The following is a 5,197-nucleotide window of genomic DNA, read 5'->3' on the forward strand; positions in this document are numbered from 1 at the left end:
GACTACTACTGAAAGATGCTGAAGGAAAGTGGAATACTCTAGGAATGAGGGGACAGGAACTCCTCCTGGGAACTGGCTCCTGCATTAAACACTGCCCAGAACGGAGGCAGGAGGAGGTAACTCTCCCCAGGCCCTGAGCAGAGCCTTGCAGAGGTGCACTGCACCCAGTGTGGGGCCCAATGCTGCCTGCCCCATAGCATGGGAGAGCTCTCAGCCTGTAGGGATGACTTTATCCTGCTGCTTTTCTTAGAAGCACTTTTTGATTTATTGTGTTCTTCACCCTCTTGTTTTCCATATCCCCTCAAGCTGGAGAGGGTTTTTTTTGTTGGTTTTTTTGGGGGGGGGGATTTTTCCCCCCTGGGCAGCAAAGAGGTGCCTGAACTGGTCCCTGGACTTACTCGACTGATTGCTAATACAAAGGAATCTGTCTTGATAAAAGATTTTGCTCAGTAGTGTTTCTTGAACACACCCTTTGCTCCACTTAGAGCAAAATGGGGAGGAAGGTAGAGGAAGTTATCCTGCTGTTTGTCTGGAGCAGTGCAGGGGCAATAGCTAACCAGGAGCTCCCAAGGTGTGGCTGTGTGCCAAGCTCTGTGTGTGTGTGTTTGTGTGTGAACACCTGGACCTTCCTCCTGGTGCAGAGACCCTTCCAGTGACTTGGTGGAGAACCCTGCAGTGTTCTTCTTCCCTTGGCTTTGAGCCATAACAGTCCTGCTGGACTTGGAGCCTCCCCATCCAATGTGTTCCTGGAGGTGTGGGCTGGGCTGAGCTCAGACAGGCTCCTCTGGGATGCTGGCAGGGACTGCCCTGCAAAAAAAAAAAAGGGAAAGAAGGAATATTTGCAGCCCATTTAATGCAATTCCATCCTGCTCAGCTGATTTCCAGTCTCCCGACATTTGACAGGGAACTAAGCTTGAATGTTGCTCCTTCTAGACATGTTCTAGTCAGCAAGTTGGGTATTTCTAGTGTTCTCTTGATGCAGTAGGTTGAAACCTGTGGTGCTTCACTTGGTCTTTAAAACACATCTTGCCTGACCTGAGGGAGAAAGAAGGGATGAGTCAGCTGGAGTCCCTGGAATTTAAAACAGAGGCAGCTGGAGGAGAATGGGCTTAGTCATGGTACCTCAAAGCCAGGCCCTGGTTTAGTCATATGAACTGGGCAGAGCTGTCACACTCCCTGCCTTGTGCAAGAGCCAAGTCTGAGCTGTCTCCTGCTTCCCTGTCACCCCAGCAGAAGTGCTGGACTCTGGGACTCATTAGACACAGCTCAATGTCGTCACCTGGTACAAGATCAGAGCAGAGTTCTTTGTTCTCTATTTCAATTAGTTAAGCTTTTTTTTTTTAATCCCTTGTTTGGGGCATATTTTCTAAGCACTTTTAGCCACTTGGGAAAACAACATTTATTTCCCACTAAGCTTAGCCTTTTTCATTCTGACAGTATCGATTTTTTTTTTTTCCTTCCACTGGTTGTATTGGAGCTTGAAATTTACATTTCATAGGACTTTTTGGTTCTTTGTTTTTTATCCTTCTTGCACGATCACCTGTGCAAGTCCAGCTCTGGAGTGGAATATTCAGAACAAGCAAAAGTGCCAGAGGCAGTTCCAGGGAGCCTAGGAAATGATCCATTAGCCAAGTGCCATAGCTGCTTGTGAAGCCCATAAGGAGATCACAGCAAAACTAGAATGGTTTAAGGTATCCAAAACGCCCTGAAATGGTTAATGCTGTGTTAGTGCTTTCTCTGCCAGCCCTGCTGGATGATGCAATGCTGCTGCTCCACTGCCTGCTATAAATAGCTCCCTCCCAACAGATTAGCTGGAGTTGCAGTTATCAGTTCAGAGCATCCTGATCAGAAATGCCTCCAGATCTCAGCTGGGCTGGGGAGGTGTCACTGTTTCCCAGGTCAGTGCAGGAGCAATGACCACACTGTGCTGTGAGCACCAAACCTGTATGCCCAAACTGCCCCAGCGAGGGGTTTAGCACTGCTGTCTGCCTGCTGCATTCCATTCACTCCTCTCCAGAGCTTCCCTGAGCCTGTGACTGTCAGAGTGCGTAAGTTCAGGCCTCACTGGAAGTGAATCAAGCCCTGGAAATAGCAGCCTGGTGGGGGTGAGGCTGCATGGTGATTCAGACTGCAGGAGCCATCCAAATTAGCAGGCAGAATCTCTGTGTTTGCCTGTCTAGGATGAGTAATCCTCAAAGTTATGACTTGGAGGGAACTGTAGCAAGTCAGGCCTAAATGTAAAGCTGCCTGCTAGGAGGATGCTTTAGCAAGCATATGTTGGATGCTGCCCTTAGCTGAGAGCTAAGCATCTCTGCTCTGGGGATTGTCTGCCCTGGCCATATCCAAGACTAAAATTAGGGCTGTGTTGCATAAATTGTGATGGTTGGTGCTTCCTTGTCTGGCCTATAGCAAGTTGCTCCCATTATAATACCAGTTCACTGTTTCCTCTAACAGTAGACAATAAACCCAGTGGAGGAGAACCAGAAAAGCTGAAAACCAGTGGTGTTGGGTCTGTGTGAAGGCCAGTAAAGCAATCTGGGATGCTGCTGGTTTTGATGTGCTGCCTAAAGCAAACCACAGTGTTTTAGCCAAGTGTTGGAGTGATGTAGATAAGAAGTCCAGGCTGAGTTTTATTGCAGACCAGGACACAGCAGAAGGTCTTAGGAAACAGATGGATTGCTAAAACAGCAAACAATGAGACAAAAGACTTGTGTTAAGCCCTGCTGGCAGACTGGCCAAGCCAAAGTGTTGTGGGTTTGCTTGGCTCTTGCATAAATAATTGAGTTTTGCTCAGAGATATAGAACAAGGCCAAGGGACACAGTGCAGGAGATAAAGTTAACCTGTAGTGTTGGTACAGATTTTTTTCATAGGTTCAGGTTCTTCCCTGCTGTGCCAAACATTTTCCTTCCTTTACCACATGCCAGGCCCTTCTGTTGGGTCTCTCAGCAGAAGAACTCAAAGTGCATTGTTAATCATAACCAAGCTCAGAGGCTGCTGCCAGATCTCTCCCCTGGTCATGGAAACAGTGACAGCTCTGGAGTGCAATCTGCTCTTCATAGCAGTTAGGAGAAGTACACAAGGTTTAAGGAGGCAAAACACACTTGGTTTGGCTCCAGCCATTTCCTGGACCCTTGAGAAGGGCTGTCAGATCTCCAGTCTTCCATCCTAGCTGGAATCCTACAGGTAAGTTTGCCTCAGCCACCAAGAAGTGCCTTCAGCAGCACAGCACCTCTTACTGCTCTGATAACCAAGTGTTCTCCTGAGGAGAGCAGCCCTGACTCCAACTTCAGCATCCTTTTCCATGCTTATCCTGGTTTTTGATTGATACCTCTTGGTATCAGCAACGTTCTCTAGGCTAGCAGACACCCCCATTAAATTTGGTTTAAAAACTACATGTGCTAATGACTTACAATACTTGGTATTGTTAAAGATTTCCTTAAGAACCACATCCTCTAAAAGGCCAATTTTTCCAACAGGAAAAGGTGTCCTGCTGTCAAACCATTGAGTCATGATGATGTTCAGAGCATCAGAAAACAAACCCATTTCATCAAGTACCACACTGTGCAAATTACACCTTCCATGAAGTCCAAGGTGTAGGATTTGGGTTTGGGTTTGCTTGGGCTATGAAATAAAAATTGGCTTCAGAATCTTATTTTTTTTGTTATATAGGTTGAAAATATAAGGCAATAAACACTTTTAGAGAAAAGCAGGAACCTACAGATCTTGTGTTTCCAAATATGTAACAGAGTGAAGATCTACAGCAGTGTGTTTGGGCACATTTCTGGAGGTTTAACTATGTAATATGATAATTATTCTATTTTACAAGTAAAATATAGACAAATGCTTATGTTTTGCTAGAAAATCTGGAACAGGAGCCTATGTAAAGCCTGATCAAAACACAAACAAAAAGAAATGTCACTTTTTTGTGTGTGTGTAGAGTGAAATATGCAACTTGGAAAAGACAGGACTTACAGTGATTTTTAACTAATTTAACTGTTCAAAGGATCTTCAACCACTGCTTGGAAGTCTGTATTTTTGTTTCATTAGAGTTCTTTTGTTTCCACGTGTAGACAAGTGTGGATTTTCACGTGAATCTTTCAAGGTCGTTCAGAGAACACTAATTACAGTGTAATGCTTGGATGGAGCACTATCCTCTGTGCTGTGAAATCAACCACTGGCTCCAGAGCAAGGGACAGATCGGGGGTTGGTCCTGCTGCAGCGAGAGGAAATGACATTTGGCAGAAGACAAGAGGAAGAGGAGTATCCTTTTTTTTTTTCCCTTGGTGCACACTGTGAGAAGGAAAGCTGAGCACTTCAGCTGAGCGCAGCGCTAACCTCCTGAGAGTCGCATGTCTTTCTCCCTGTGTTAAACCCGGCAAGGACACAGCTAAATTTCCAGTCCCAAGCGGTTAAAGCAGGCTCGGGCTGCGGGGAAAAACCTCTTTTAAAATAGCCAGTGATTTGAACGAGGTTTGCACCGGCTGAAAGGGAGAGGTGTCTTAGAGCTCTGCTGCGCATCGCATCCTGCTGGGAGAGAGGCATATCCCGATATCCCCCCGGCTCGGGGACAGAGAAACCTCCCGAAATTCCCGGCCCGGGGACAGAGGCATCTCCCGACACCGGAGAGAGGCACATCCCGATACTCCCGGCCCGGGGAGAGAGGCACCTCCCGATATTCCTAGACCAGGGACAGAGGCATCTCCCGACACCGGAGAGAGGCACATTCCGATATTCCTGGCCCGGGGACAGAGGCATCTCCCGATATTCCTGGCCCAGGGACAGAGGCATCTCCCGATATTCACGGTCCAGGGACAGAGACACATCCCGATATTCCCAGCTCGGGGACAGAGGCATCTCCCGGTACCCCTGGCCCGGGGACAGATCCCGGAGAAGGGGGCTGAGCCTAGCGAGTACCGACCCTTCGCGGGGTGTGTGTCCGCACATCCCCTGCTCCTCCCGACTCCGCTGCGGAGCACATCCCTCGCTTTCACCCCATCCCCGCTGCGGAGCACATCCCTTGCTTATCCCGACTCCGCTGCGGAGCACATCCCTCGCTTTCACCCCATCCCCGCTGCGGAGCACATCCCTTGCTTATCCCGACTCCGCTGCGGAGCACATCCCCTGCTTTTATCCCATTCACGCAGCGGAGCACATCCCTTTCTTTCACCCCATCCCCGCAGCGGAGCACATCCCTTT

The sequence above is a fragment of the Acanthisitta chloris genome, unplaced genomic scaffold (genome assembly GCF_000695815.1).
Source record: "Acanthisitta chloris isolate BGI_N310 unplaced genomic scaffold, ASM69581v1 scaffold14108, whole genome shotgun sequence".
NCBI lineage: Eukaryota > Metazoa > Chordata > Aves > Passeriformes > Acanthisittidae > Acanthisitta > Acanthisitta chloris.